The sequence below is a fragment of the Tachyglossus aculeatus genome, chromosome 18, assembly GCF_015852505.1.
Source record: "Tachyglossus aculeatus isolate mTacAcu1 chromosome 18, mTacAcu1.pri, whole genome shotgun sequence".
Taxonomy (NCBI): domain Eukaryota; kingdom Metazoa; phylum Chordata; class Mammalia; order Monotremata; family Tachyglossidae; genus Tachyglossus; species Tachyglossus aculeatus.
Window position 1 is genome coordinate 15,508,472 of NC_052083.1, and position 15,020 is coordinate 15,523,491.

Sequence of the window (15,020 nt, forward strand, 5' to 3'; positions counted from 1 at the left end):
GAATGATCATAAATACTACTTTTTTGTTAAGTGCTTACTTTGTACCAAGCACTGCATTAAGCACTGCGGTAAATACAAAATTATCAGGTTCCACATGTGGATCACTGACCAAGTAGGAGAGAGAACAGGTATATTTATTGTATATGTATATGGGAGAACTGGAGCAGAGAAGTTGTGTCTTGCCCAAGGGCACATAGCAGACAAGTGGCAGAACCAGGGTTAGTGAGTGAGGGGGCTGCCTCCAAATGTACTATCAGAAGGGGTGGTGATGGTGGTGGTGATGGCAGCCTCAGGGTGGGGGGACTCGGCAATGCAGACCCTCACAAAGATGGTGGGGACATATCCCATGAGCCCCTCTGCCATGGGGGCTTCTGAAAAATGCAATGCATGACATCATTATATTATGCTGTTATGCTGCAAGCAGCACAGTGTGACGATATCATACCTAGAAGGGAGGGATGGTATATTTTTCCTAGACTCAGAACTGCGAAATGTCTGAAGCCAATGCTGCTCGCCAGGCTTAAAGACGAAATGCGATTTGGAAGCTGTTGGTAGAATTCCTCTCTGTGCCCGCTTTCAGTTCACCTTCTAGAGGCTGCTTGGGGGTCTTCCTATGGTCCATTTTCCTCAAATGTCCTAGGAGCTGAGTGATGATACACATTGCCTCACTGATGGCTAGCTGACTGAATTTAGGATCTCTTCATTGGTAATTTTATACTATTGTTTTAGGTGGAGCTTGGTTCATAGAAGATGTATTTGAAGCTTCTCAGGATACAAGGGGTGTTTGCTGTGGGGGAATCAGCATGGCCCAGTGGATAGAGCAAGGGACTGGGAATCAGAGGGACCTGGGTTCTAATCCCAACTCTGTCCTGGATCCGGCACTTGTCTGCTGTGTGACCTTGCACAGGTCATTTCACTTCTCTGTGCCTCAGTTATCTCATCTGTAAAATGAGGATTAAGACAGTGAGCCCTATGTGGGACAGGAACCGTGTACAACCTGATTAGCTTGTATCTACCCCAGGGCGTAGAATAGTGTTTGACACATAGTAAGTGCTTAACAAAGACCACCATTATTATTATTTCTGTAATAGATCCACCTCCCACAGCCACAGAGCTGGTTGGACACCACAACTATGGTCAGCTTATATGAAGCTTTATATCCCATTGTCAACACATTTTTTCTGTCCTAAAACCAGTCTGTCCTTTCTTAAATGAGAAGCAGCGTGGCTCAGTGGAAAGAGCCCGGGCTTTGGAGTCAGAGTTCATGGGTTCAAATTCCGGCTCCGCCAATTGTCAGCTGTGTGACTTTGGGCAAGTCACATTACTTCTCTGTGCCTCAGTTCCCTCATCTGTAAAATGGGGATTAAAACTGTGATCCCCCCGTGGGACAACCTGATCACCTTGTAACCTCCCCAGCGCTTAGAACAGTGCTTTGAACATAGTAAGCGCTCAATAAATGCCATCATCATCACCCCAGCGCTTAGAACAGTGCTTGACACAACAAATACCATTATCATTATTATTATTATTATTACCTTAGTCTGTGCACAGTTCGGGGGGAACTAAGTAGCAGAATTTAGTGACAATGGAAGTCTTTCAATCAATCAATCAATGGCATTTTTTCAGAACTTACTGTATGCAGAAAACAGCACTAAGTGCTTGGGAGAGTACAATACAACAGAATGGGTAGATCCGCTCCCTTTGTTTGTGTGGGATCTCTCAGATGCCAGCTAGTAATAATAATAATAATAGCATTTATTAAGCACTTACTATGTGCAAAGCACTGTTCTAAGCGCTGGGGAGCTTACAAGGTGATCAGGTTGTCCCACGTGGGGCTCACAGTCTTAATCCCCATTTTACAGATGAGGTAACTGAGGCACAGAGAAGTTAAGTGACTTGCCCAAAGTCACACAGCAGACAAGTGGCAGAGCGGGATTTGAACCCATGACCTCTGACTCCAAAGCCCGTGCTCTTTCCACTGAGCCACACTTTGTTTCAGTTTTCTTCAGGTGCACTGAGGTCCATAGAGCTTCGCTGAAACTACAAAGTGAATCATGATCACTTGCTTATCTTCTTGTGTGTACCTTTAGAGCACTGTCATCTGCATAATACAGTTCCTGAACCACTCTATGAGAGATTTTTTAAGATACGATTGCCTTTTGAGCTGGAAGAGTTTCCTTATGGTTCAGACAAATTGGTTTCAGCTTATCAGCTCAGCAGGAATCTCTTTGTGAGAACAATGAGGACGGGCGTAACACAAGTATGGATAGGGTACTGCTTTCCCCATCATCTTTGCAAATGAAGGACTGCTATGTGCGCCCGCGCGCGCGCGCGCACACACACACACACACACGACTTAAAACTGTTTACCTCCTTAAAGACATGTGCTTTCTGTTCCACTCTCTGGATTGTGAGCTCGTTGGGGGAAGGGAACGTGTCTACCAACTGTGTTATATTGTATTTTCCCAAGTGCTTAGTTCAGTGTTTTGCACACGTTAAGAGCTCAATAAATATGATTGATTGACAGTTATGGGGTGTGCCGTCCAGGACAAAGCTGCCAATAGCTGAGCTCAACTGTGAAAATAGTCCTGGGTCATGGTGGGATGCATTAACATTCCAAGTATTTTACTGTGTGCTAGAATCTGGGGGAGATATGAAGTTATGAGATCAGATCCCACCTTGTCCCTCAGGGGACTCATGGCCTACTTTATCTCCATATTAAAGATCAATCAATCAATATATTTGGTTAATTTATGCAGAGCTCCATACTAAGTGCTTGGGAAAGTACAATATAATAAAGTTGGTATACTACTGTAAGCAGGGAAGCAGCATGGTCTGGTGGATAGACCCCAGGGCCTGGGAGTCAGAAGGACCAGGGTTCTAATCCCAGATCCGCCACTTGCCAGCTGTATGACCTTGGGTAAGTCACTTCACTTCTCTGGGCCTCAGTTCCCTCATCTGTAAAATGGGGATTAAGATTGAGCCCCATGTGGAACAGGGATTCTGTCCAACCTGATTAGCCTGTATTTAGCCCAGTGTTTAGAACAGTGCTTGTCACAAAATAAACCGTTAACAAATGTCACCACTAGTATTGTTATTAGACACAATTTCTGCCCACAAGGCTCTCTTAGAACAGTGCTTCACACAGACTAAATGCTTACAAATATAATAATAATAATGATAACAGGCCTCCAACTTGTGTGTGCAGGATTAATGCCCCACATGGTGAGGCCTAGTGTGTAGAAAGTGTTCCTAAACCAAAATAAGCCAGTTTACTCAACCCACAAATACATCTAAGTGTATACAATTTAGTTATATTTTATAAGCTGCTCTCTCTCTCTACAATTTTGGTTTATGTGGTGAAGGAGAGAAGCCGAAAGATACCTGGTTATTTTCACTTTTTTAACAGACAGATTTAGTAGCGTTCATGCTTTCTGAGTCGACATCTACTATGTTAACTCAACAGGCACATTGGCTGTTTTCTAGAAACTTCACTCCATCTTCAAATCCCTTTTGAAGGCCCACCTCCTCCTGATTAATTTCAAATCTCCCCACTTCCTGCCCCCTCCCCAAAAAACCCCTGCCACTTCAGGATAGCCATACCACCAAAGGATTTAAGTACTCATGACCCTGTAGCACCTTCACAAATATATCCTTTTACACTATTACTTCTTTCTACCTGTAGTTTATTTTAGTATCAATCTTTCCCTTCACACTCTAAGCTCTATTGCACTTCTCTAAGCAAAGCTCCGAAGACAGTAGGTTTTAGGTAAATAATATCGATTGATTGTTTGGTGGCAGGCCAAGGACTGAGGAAAAAAAACAGCATGGGGGGAAGGGGGTTTCAAACAATCAAGCAAGCAATGGTATTTATTGACTGCTTACTATGTGTGGAGAACAATACAACAGAATTAGCAGGCATGTTCCCTGCCCACAACCAATTTTCAGTTTAGAGGGATGGGAAGAACTGGGGGAATGGGACAGTTGGGAAGACTCAGGTGACAAGGACTGGTGCTTTCCTTGGCTATGCTGCCAAGCTAGGAAGCGATCGGCCACAGTTGGTTTGCCACGACTGGGTCTTTCCCACCTTAACAGGGAAGGAGAGACTGGCATAACTGGGCACTCCATTCCTGAGTCTGTTCTCTTAATATTCCCCACTGTACTATCCCCCAACATCTCTGCTGCCACCCTCGGACCAGGATATATATTCACACACAACCCTATATATGAGGTACAGATATGATGAGGCTCGAGCTTATCACTGTGCCATATTTGGACTGATTCTTGATCTGCTTTGGCCAACCTCTTTTGAGGCCAACAAATAGCAAAGCATATGTGGTACATGTTGAAAGTCTGAAGCTTTTATATCTACTGTCAGCTTCAAAGCCTATACAATCTATCAATCTTTCTATCTATTCTTCCACCTTCAAAACCCTCCTAAAATCACATCTTCCAGAGGCCTCCCCTTCTCTTCATTTCCCCCATCTGCCCTTCCCTCTGTGTCTTTTAGAAAGGGAATGCGGTGTGTTTATTGCTATACTGTACTCTTCCAAGCACTTAGTAAAGTGCTTTGCACTCAGTAAGGGCTCAATAAATACGATTAACTGATTGTTCTCCTTAAGCACTTTGATATTCAATGCAGCCTCACAATACTTAAGGTAAACATTCTTACACTATACTCTCTGCCTGATGCATTTTAAATGTTTGTCTCCCCCTATAGACCTTAAGCTTCTTGTGGGCAGGGATCGCATCCACCAACTGTTGTAATGCACTTTCCCAAGCGCTTAGTACAGTGCTTTGTATACGGTAAGAGCCCAATAAATATCATTGATTTATTGCTTGCTAGCTGCAATTTGGGCCAAAGCTTCCCAGGGGGCAGGGTTGATCAGACATCTTCAATCGGGAAGTTTGAAAAAGCTGGGCTCCTGGTATGCTAGCTTCTCTCGAAGACTTCAAATCCAATTTTTTAAAAATAAGTGCAAAATAAGACCAGCAACTGAGACCCCGGTTTGGCCAGAGGTTATTCCCCATGGAGGAGAAGAGAGCACGCAGACACACGGAGTATGGTCATGATCTTCAGTTAAAGGTATGAGGAACTAAAAGAAGGGCTCTGTGCCTACTCCTAGAATATGTGTGTGTGTTTAAAGGATTGTATCTGTGCAGGCAGGACCGCTTAAATAGAGTTGAAAGGAGCAGAAGTCGTGTGTTAAAGGACGAGGCCCCACTGGCCGCCCCCTGTTTCCTTGGGGCAGGGGTCCTCTGCCACCCTCCCCTCCCATCTTTGGGTCTCTGTATCTCTGGGTCCGTCTCTGTCTCTCGGCCGGGAGCCTGGGGCGTGGCTGGACCCGCTGGAAGAGGAGGAGGAGGAGGAGGAGGAAGGGAAGGGGAGGAGGAAGGGAGGAGGAGGAGGAGGCGCAGAAGGCGGGGTCGGGAGGGTTTAAAGCCCATTAAAAAGGGTGGAGAAGGGAGAGGGAGAAAGGAAGGTAGGAAGGAGGGAAGAGTAGAAGAAGGAGGAGGGCGATGTCTCCAGGCTGGGCGGTCAGCTGAGTCGCCGGGAGTAACAGGGCGGCGGCGGGAGCAGCAGCAGCAGCCGCCCCAGGAGATCCGGCCGGGCGGCCCGGGGTCTTGTCTCCCTTCGGGAACCGGAGAAGAACTGGGCCCCAAGAGCTGCGGGGGAGGCGGCGGCAGCTCCTGCAAGACTACTACCACCACCACCTCCTCCACTACACTCTCCCACCGCCTCCTGCAAAACCAGGTGCCGGCGGAGGCGGGTCCGGCTGCGGGTCGTCGGCGGGGCCCCCGAAGTTTTCTTTGCAGAGCACTCCTCCGTGCAGAGCAGTCCTCCTCCGTGCAGAGCCGTCCTCCTCCGTGCAGAGCCGCCCTCCTCCGTGCAGAGCCGCCTTCCTCGGTGCAAAGCAGTCCTCCTCCGTGCAGAGCCACCCTCCTCGGTGCACAGGCGTCCTCCTCCGTGCAGAGCGTGCAGCGCCGTCCTCGCTGCCTCCTCCTCCGTGCAGCACCTCGTCCTGGGGTTTTGCCCGGCCAGGCGCGGTTCGAGGGGCCGCCAGGGCCCGGAGCCCCTGCCCCCGGGAGGAAGGGGGGCAGAAGCCAGCGGACCCCGGAGCCCACCGCCTGCAGGTAGGGGGGCGGGGGGCGACCCCTCATTTCTTTTCTCCCTTCCCCCCCGGCCCCCGGCCTCGTTCTTGCCTGCAGGCGCCCCCCGCAGCCTGGCCCTGCTGCACCCAAAGACGGGAAAACTTGGTGGGGGGCTCGGTTTTCTCCCATCTCCTCCTTTTATCCCCCCATTTTCTCCTCCGGGACTTGCAGTGGGCGGAACCCCGCTTCTGGCTGCAGGGACATCGAGGGGTGCGGGTGGAGGCTGGATTGGGGGAGGGTCCCTTTTTTTCTGCACCTCTGGGGGGGTCGCCTGGGGATGGGGGATAAGGGAGAGGGGGTTCCGGTTATGCAGAGCTGGCCAGAGGAGGGGCTGACCCTTGCCCAGAGCTCCCCGGCCCCCAAACAACATTTAAAACCGTCTTAGGTCCGGAGAAAGGGGGTGGGAAAAATGGGCCCCAGGGGGAGGGAGATGCGGATCGCCTCAACACAGGCCCAAATCCCCTTCTCCTCGGCTCCCCGAAAAATTGGGATTTTCCCCCATTAATCTGGGTTTATATTCTGCTTTTCGGTAGCAGTCTATCGCGCTTTCGGATTTTTTTTGGGGGGGGGCCTTGCGCGCGAAAGCTCCCCAAATCGTGGGTGCAACGCGGCTGCCACAAAAGTTCAAACTTTCTGTCCCGAAACCCGACCAAGTGTTGCTCTGTCCCAGGGCCCGACCAGCGCAGGGATCGCGACTACATGGTTCACTCGTGCAGAAAGGAAATTTGTTCCCCTGTAATCCACGCTTCTGTACTTCCCCGAGCGCTTAGCGCAGGGCTCTGCACGCAGTTAGCGCTCAATAAATGCCTATGATGCTTTCCCAGTGCGCACGGCCTGGCTTCTGCCTATGGAGATGGGGAATCTGTAAATTGAAACCAGTCCTTGGGGAGTGGAGGGAGGGGGAGTTTAAAAAGTGTTCCTTTAGTCATGTTTAGCAACCACACGTGGTTTTTGCATCACCATTAGTTTGTCTGGAGAATTTTTTTTTCCCCTTTCCTCAGTCCTTTGCATGGAAAGAAGCGTTTTTAACCTCCAGCTTGTTACCGACTCGAACTCTTTGTAAGAGGCGTCAAGAAAACCTTAAGATCCCTCGTCCTTCAACTAAATCATTCTTGTGTGATTCCTTTCCCCCTGTTGAGAGTTGCTAGGCACGTTGCAGTTGAGTATTAAAAATGCTGATTCAACAGCTGGGATCCCTACTGTACATTTGCAGTAGGGATCGGTGTAAAATGTTTTGATGTGCTGAACTAGGAATAGGTGGTGTTTAAAATAGCAAAACACTATCGACTAAGGTTTAAGTCGTGATGCTAGGATTTGTCTCATGCTTCAGTGAGCTAAACTCCCCCCATCTCCTTTTTGTCTTCTTTTTTTGCATAGCCTCCCCACCCCCCAAAAAAAACCCAAACCAAAAACTTGTATCAAGAAGCCTGATGAAAGCTTTTGAATGTTGGGAAACGTTGTTTTTATAAATCTGGAAACAGAAATGATCTTCTGGAGCAGTAATTTGTTCAGATGAAACCTTTCAGAAGCTGTGTGAAACTCCCAACAGTGCTCCCATATATTTTCTTTTACTTTGTTAAAATCAAGACTAAAGGATTATAACACTTAATGTTCTAGTTGCACTTAGAGATACGGAGAAGGTTAAGGAGGCTAATCCGAGGATTAAAGGGAGTGAGTTATGAGGGCTGATTTAGGTGGGGGGGGCGGGGGAGGAACATATTTTAATGTATGAAGACAAATCCTGAATAGAGCAAGGCAAATCTTTCTGAAACATATTTCATGTTTGTTATAGGCCTGCTTGACACTATGGTTACTTAAATTCTGGGAGAAGTGGTGAAAGGATGAAAACTAGGAATCTGGAACATAAAGAGTAAGCACACAACAATGCATTTGGTCTGGCAGAAGCTGAATTGAGATGCACTTACAGTATGTAGGAAGCATATTCCCTGCCATGAACAAAGAGGCCTATTGTACTACTGTCTTTAGTCTCAGCAGTAAAATTCCTATTTTGTATAACTGATAAAAAGTAATCAGTGATTTCAGACTTGGCCTTTACTTCAACTTCCTAAGAATTCTGTTGGACTTAAATTATTAGTAAAAGCCAGTGTAGTGTCAGGGAAGATAAATTTGAATTTTATTCTGAATGACATTTAAAGCTGATAGTGTGACAGGACCCTCTTAATGCACTACCACCCTAGTGCTGTGTTTAGAATGAAGTTTGATGTGGTTGAATATCCACTCTAATAATCCAGGCTTCTGCTTCTTAGGCTGTTACAGAATGTGTAGCTGTATACTTTCTCTTTTTTTAAAAAAAGTAAATATTTGCATCTGTTTTCAAGCTGTATCAATATCAAGTTCAAACATTAAATAACTACCTAATTTAAACCGGACATTATTTTTGTAAGTTTCACTATGTATCTTAGTCATGGAGTGGTAGAAACTATGGCACTAAACTTCTTTGTTCTAAAGTAGCAAAAAAACCTAACATCAATTGATCTGACAAGAAACCTGAGATGATTTTTATATCCTTAACTCTGGTGGTAGTAAAATAGTTCATTATCTGGAACTACCAGCCATCACCCTCAACATTAATAGGCTGATACCTAAGTAAATTAACTACTTCTGAGATTAACCCAAACAGAGGTTTGTTTGTATTGCTCCACTGAAGTTTGGTTAATATTCCCTTTGGCTTGTTTCAACCTTTATTTCTGAGGGTGGGAAGGAGGTCTAAGCTGACTAGACAACCATAAGAATCTGATTTTTCCATGTGTCTTTTTTTTTGAGATTCCTGGACAGAATTGGTATTCCATTCTTTGTAGTATGTTGCTGAATGGCCAAATATTGGTTTCCCCTGAGAAAGGTCTGTTAAAGCTTTAGCCGTGAAACTTGCCCTTCCCTTTCAAAGGACAAAGCCAAAAGGGAGCAGTGGACTGAAAAATAAAGCTGCTCTATAAACAAACAGTCCCCAAACCCCTATATTCTCCATTTACTTAAATGGCAGCCCTGACTGCCACTTGGGATAGCCTGTACCTCCTCTTCTCTTGTTTCTGGCTTCCGTTGGACTAGTAAACCAAGAGAGGTAAAATTTTTCATGTGTATGCATCTGCTGACCAGTCTAATTTTCTGTCCTTGAAAGGGCAGGAAATTGAGATGGAAATAATCCCTTCCCCTGTTCAAAGAGCATTATATTAGTTTGTGGAAACAAGATGCGATGACAAACTTTAAAACCACTTGGGTTTTCTCTTTGGGAACTGGCAGGAGAGAGAGAGGCAGGAAGGAAGTAGAAACTATTCAGACTCTCCTATACCCTTTTCTCCCTGTTCCTCTCAACCCCCAACTGTCTGTCTAGCACTCCCCCCATGTCCTCAGTTTTCTCACTCTTCACCAAGAGCCCAGATCTGTTTTATTATTTATGGTTGGCTAAGGTGGTTTAATGACTTTTTGCATCACCTCTCACGTTCCTAGATTTTTGAGGCAAACTTTGTCCAGGATGAGTCCTTAGTTCTCTTGAACATCAGTGCAAACTGTTGTAAATGAGGTTGTATTCCATAAACAGCATGTATGATTTCTAATAACAATCAGTTATATTAAGTGCTGACTGTGTGCCGAGCATTGTACTAAGTGCATGGGAGAGGGTATAGTCTCACAGTTGACAGATATGTTTCCTGTCCACAGGGACTTTACAGCCTAGAGAGGGAGCAGATGTTAAAATAAATGTATTTATTATTCAGCTCATAAGTTCTGTGAGGCTGGGTGTGGGGTGAATAAAAGGAACAAATCCAAGTGCAAGGGTGATAGGAAAGGGAGAGGGAGTAGGGAAACTGAGGGCTTAGTTGGGGGAGGCCTCTTGAAGTGGTCTGTCGGATATAAGCGGGTTGGGATTGTCAGGCCAGAAGCAGGGCAAGGGGTTGGTGGTAAGCTAGGCAAGAACCAGGTAGAGGTTGGCCTTAGAGGAATGCTGGGTTGTAAGTGGGAAATCAGCAAGTTCCTATCTGAAGGAATTTCCTTCTGTTATTTGTTGTGGTGGTAAGGAACAGGTTTCTACTTCAGGAAGGATATGATGAGTCCCACTGGATTGTAGGCTGCCATTCAAGGTGCTGTGGAAATTAAAACAATGCCTCTGAACTGACTGCAGATAAAGAGATGTCCTTTTTTTTTTTAAAAAAAAAAAAGAAAACTGTTCACAGCCTTTCTCTTCCCACAGCTTTGGCCAAATCCCAAACTCTTTGCTTCTCCTTGAACTTTTTGCTGGGCTGATATAACCCAGGTATGCTGCTGTAGAAAATCGGGTGTTTACTTACCCTCAAATATAGTGAGGTGCCATCCTGGAAGGGCTGTTGTGACTTTATCGGCTATCAACATCATAAGACAGTACAAAAGTGTGGGTAGGGTAGTATTCCTACCAAGCTCCTGGATGGTGTGGAAGAACTCCATAAAACTCTCAAAGTCAATAATTTTATGTAGTGCTTACTATGCAGAGCACTGTAACAATAATAATAATAATGATATTTGTTAAGCGCTTACTCTGTGCCAAGCACTGTTCTAAGTGCTGGACTAAGCGTGCAATAGATTCCTGCTTTAAAGGGATTTTACAGTCTAACGAATTGTAATCCCCAGCAGGCAAAAAATATGAGCACTTCATATTGCAAAAAACCCCTCAAACTTGATATTGGGAGCAAACATATTTTGACAGTCTTCTAATGATCTGTTGAAAGATAATGCCTTTAGGGACAGTGTGATTTCTTAGCATTAATATCAGACATAGATTCTTTAGGCATTTAATGTGTATCACTTTCGTGGAGGCTAAACTATGCTCCATCTTTCTTTTAGAGTTCTCAAGACTGTAGAATCACTGTGGGCAGGGAATGTGTCTACCAACTCTGTACTCTTGCAAGTACAGTGCTCTGCACACTGTAAACTCTCTATAAATATGATTGATTTTAGTCCAAGAAGTTACATGATTTAGGCTAAATCATGATCATGTATTTTTGACTATGAAGTTAAAGTTGATTAAAGAATGATTTTTCTTTTTGAAAGAACCAAAGTTGACAATGCTCAGTGAGCTATTCTTAAAGAACTAATTCAGCATCATATATATGCTCTCAGTTCTTTTTCTTTTTAAGGATGGGGGAAAAAATTGAACATTCATATGTGAACTTAGGGTGACTATTGGCAAAGTGAAATGGACATTGGAGGCAGCTGTTCAGAAAAATTAAAATAAACCTTTTGTCACTGTCACAAATGTCTAGATACTTGTCAGATCTCATGAAAATTTAAGTTCATAAGGAATTTTGTAAGTGTATACCTGATCTAAGTGTTTTAGAAGTCAAAGTTTTGACTCACTTTTTGTATTGACTTTCCTTGGAGAATGTGAAATTGAGTGTTATTACCAAAATAAAGTTGAAATGACATACTGGTCACTGCTACTAACAGAATTGGTACATCGGAAGGAGATGTAGTTCTGACCTTCTCCTAGGGGCTTTTGTCTGGGAAGGCAATGAGATTTTGGCCCTACAGAGTTAAGTGCTTAAAGTAGTGTTCTCCATGCAGTAGTCCCTCGGTAAATACCATTGATTGATTTGATACCCTACCCTGCTATTCTTCCTGGTTGCATGGGGATAACTGGCCAAACCTCTTTGAGATTGTCACAGTTTATTTGTCTTGGCTTGGGATTAGCTGTGTTTTTTATTCATTTGCCATTATATCGTGTTCTCTCCCTAGAAATAAGGGTAATTTGTTCAGGGAATGAGCAGACCATATGTGACTGCACAAGGACATGCCTTGTGCTTCCTGTTGCCATTTTCTCTTTTTTCTGCATTCTTCCAGTGAGTAAAACTTAACCTGTATTTCCGTCTTGATGGATCAATTGATATTTAACCAGTAGGTATACGCAGTGAATTAACTTCTGAAGTAAGACCAAGGAAGTAGTTAAAAAAATGTATTCTTAGAAAATCTTCAGGGATGGATTGGTAATATTTCTAGAATAAAAGAGCAAAGCAGTCAGTGGTATTTCTTGAGCACCTACTGTGTGCAGAGCACTGTTCTAAGCACTAGACTGAAAGCTGTCTGTGGGTAGGGAATGTGTGTACCATCTCTGTTGTATTGTACCCTCCCAAGTGCATAGTACAGTGTTCTGCACAGAGTAAGTTCTCAATAAATACCATTGATTGAGCAAGGAAAATAGACATCGTAGGAATGATCCCTGCCCTTAAGGGTCTGACCAGCTTTCTTGGGGATGTTTGGTAAACGAGGAGCTTGGAAGTATTAAGGCTGTGTTGACTTGAATTTCCTGGTTGGAAAGAGAATCAACAGTTCCAATTTTGTAAAAAAAAATCTTGGAGATGAGATGGATTTTTATGACTGAAGGGCTTAGCTTATGGGGTAAGGTGTGGACAAATTAGTACTCCTTTCAGCAACTTTCTCCGAAGCACTATTTTGAAAAAGTGTTTAAGTAATGAAAAGTAACATTATCAAGGTAAGCCAGTGACTGAAGTTGGCATCTTGTGTATCTTTCCTGGATATAATAGAAGAGTGGGGAGGGTTGTAGGGTAAAGACTGGGAAATAGATGGGTGATGAGTTATTTTCTGTCTTTCTCCCCTTCTTGCACCATTTATATCTCCAATTTAGGTTAATATACCAAGAGCAACCTTCACATGAGTTTCAGTATCAAGGCATTGCAGACTGTGACTCCAGCACAGTATAACACAAATGTTTTGGCACCTTGCGTTTGGCTGCAAAAGCCAACCTGTTTACATGAGCTGAATAGCATCAGATCTGACTAACTGCTACTTTGGAGTTGCTTAAGATTTTTTTCCCCTTATGAAATCCTCATTGTTAGAACTAAACAAACTCCTGTATACAGTTACATCAGACATCCTTGCCCCTTCACTTCAGAAAAATAAATAATCGAATCACCTGTTTTACAAGTTATTGTTCCTTTGATCAACTGCCTTATGTCTAGTCAATTGCAGGAATCTCTGCCAAGGATTGATATGGGTTTGTCCGAGACCCACCAGAGACACAGGTAGCCATTGTCTGGGGAAAAACAGCTGCCTTCAGTACTAGACCTCTTCTTATGTGTACTAGAGTGCTGTAAAGGCTTTGTTTCTTAAAGCACTGAAACCTAGTGATTTCACTTTGTAGTAACTATGTGCGCAGGAGAGAGAGGATTAAAAACTCAACAGGACCCCAGTCACCATCTTTCAAGAACCTTCCATATGGCATATCGGGTGTTTTTCACTTTGGGGTTTTGACTAGAGTGCTGTGATAAAATTGGGTACCATTCTTCTGATGAATCCTATTTTGGATTCAGCGTGACGTTGTCGAAAGAAGTGGTGGTGTGCACAAGTGTCACCGTGCAACTTTCCTTTAACCCAGAGCTGCTTTTAATAATAATTATGACATTTATTCAGCGCTTACTATATACCAGGCACTATACTAAGTGCTGAGGGTCTTTTTAGGAGAGGACCATGTTAGCCTGCTTAATGGCTTACTGCCGTCATCACTCTCCCAGGTTCCCTGCCTCCGGCTCCTTGGCTTCCTTGAGAAGCAGCATGGCTTAGTGGATGGATCATGGGCCTGGGACTCAGAAGGACCTGGGTTCTAATCCCACCTCATTACCCTGCACCGAAGCTGTTGGTTGACAGAAACTCCTCACCATTGGCTTTAGTGCACTCACCTTGCCACCTCGCTACTCTCTTACTACAACCCAGCTTACACATTTCATTCCTCCAATGCTAACATTCTCATTGTACCTCTGTCTTTTCTTTATCTTGCCACTGACCTCTCACCCATGTTCTGGCTCTGGCAAGGACCTCCATCCCTCCTCATATCCAACAGATAATTACTCTTCTCCCCCTGCTCTCCCCAAATCCCCCAAGCTTTATTGAAGGCACAGCTCCTCCTAAAGGACTTCCCTGACTAGCCCTCTTTTCCTTTTCAGTTCCCTTCTGAGACCCCCTGCCTTCCTCCCTTTATTCATCCCACCCCCTCCCAGCCCTACAGTACTTATGTACATATCTGTAATTTAATTACATTAATGTGTGTCTCCCCCTGTAGACTGTAAGCTCATTGTGGGATAGTGAATGTGTCTGTTGTTGTATTGTACTCTCCCAAGTACTTAGTACAGTACTGTGCATGCAGTAAGTGCTCAGTAAATATGATTGTCTGAGAGTATAAATATATAAATGACTTTATATCTTGGTAACTGATGCATCAAAAATGTTGAGGTCAGTCTGGAAACTGTCCCCCAGGGACCCTCCAGACGAGCTCATCACAAACTCTGGGTATGAAAATCTTTCCTGGCAGTGGCATCCCCATGGGTGAGGTAGCAAGGGAATGTCCAGGCTGGGACAGTGAGGCCGGCAGGGGAGGATTTCCCACAAAGTTGGGCCTGCTTGGCTATGGCAAGTGAGGCAGGGGCTGAGCAAAACATGTGAAATGGATGGTGTGTGGGTGTGAGGGAGAAGGGAGCATAAATCCACACATACAGGTGCAAAAATGGCAGCGACGTGGCCTAGTGGATAGAGCACCAGCGTAGAAATCAGAACTTAAGTTCTAATCCCGGCTCCACCACTAGTCTGCTGTGTGACCTCTGGCTAGTCACTTCACTTCTCAGTGAAAAGAAGGCCTCAGTGACCTCAACTGTAAAATAGGGATTAAGACAGTGAGCCCCATGTGGGACAGGGACTGTTTCCAACCTGACAACCTTGTATCTGCCTCAGCGCTTAGTAAGGTGTCTGGCACATAGTAGTGCTTGGCACATAGTAAGCACTTAACAATAATAATAAGGATGGTATTTATTAACAAATACCATCAAGACAGAACAAAAATGGGCCCAGGCCCACAACGGGCCCAGGCCCACAAC

General features: G+C 44.7%; 1 protein-coding gene across 1 annotated transcript in view; it reads left to right on the plus strand.

The window, feature by feature from the left end:
* Positions 1-5,515: 5,515 nt before the first annotated feature.
* Positions 5,516-15,020, plus strand: part of GRB10 (growth factor receptor bound protein 10) — a 198,141-nt gene continuing 188,636 nt past the window's right edge. Inside the window, exon 1 of the mRNA XM_038760157.1 lies at positions 5,516-6,135. The gene's annotated coding sequence lies outside the window, so the exon portion shown is untranslated. The remainder of the gene's footprint in view (positions 6,136-15,020) is intronic.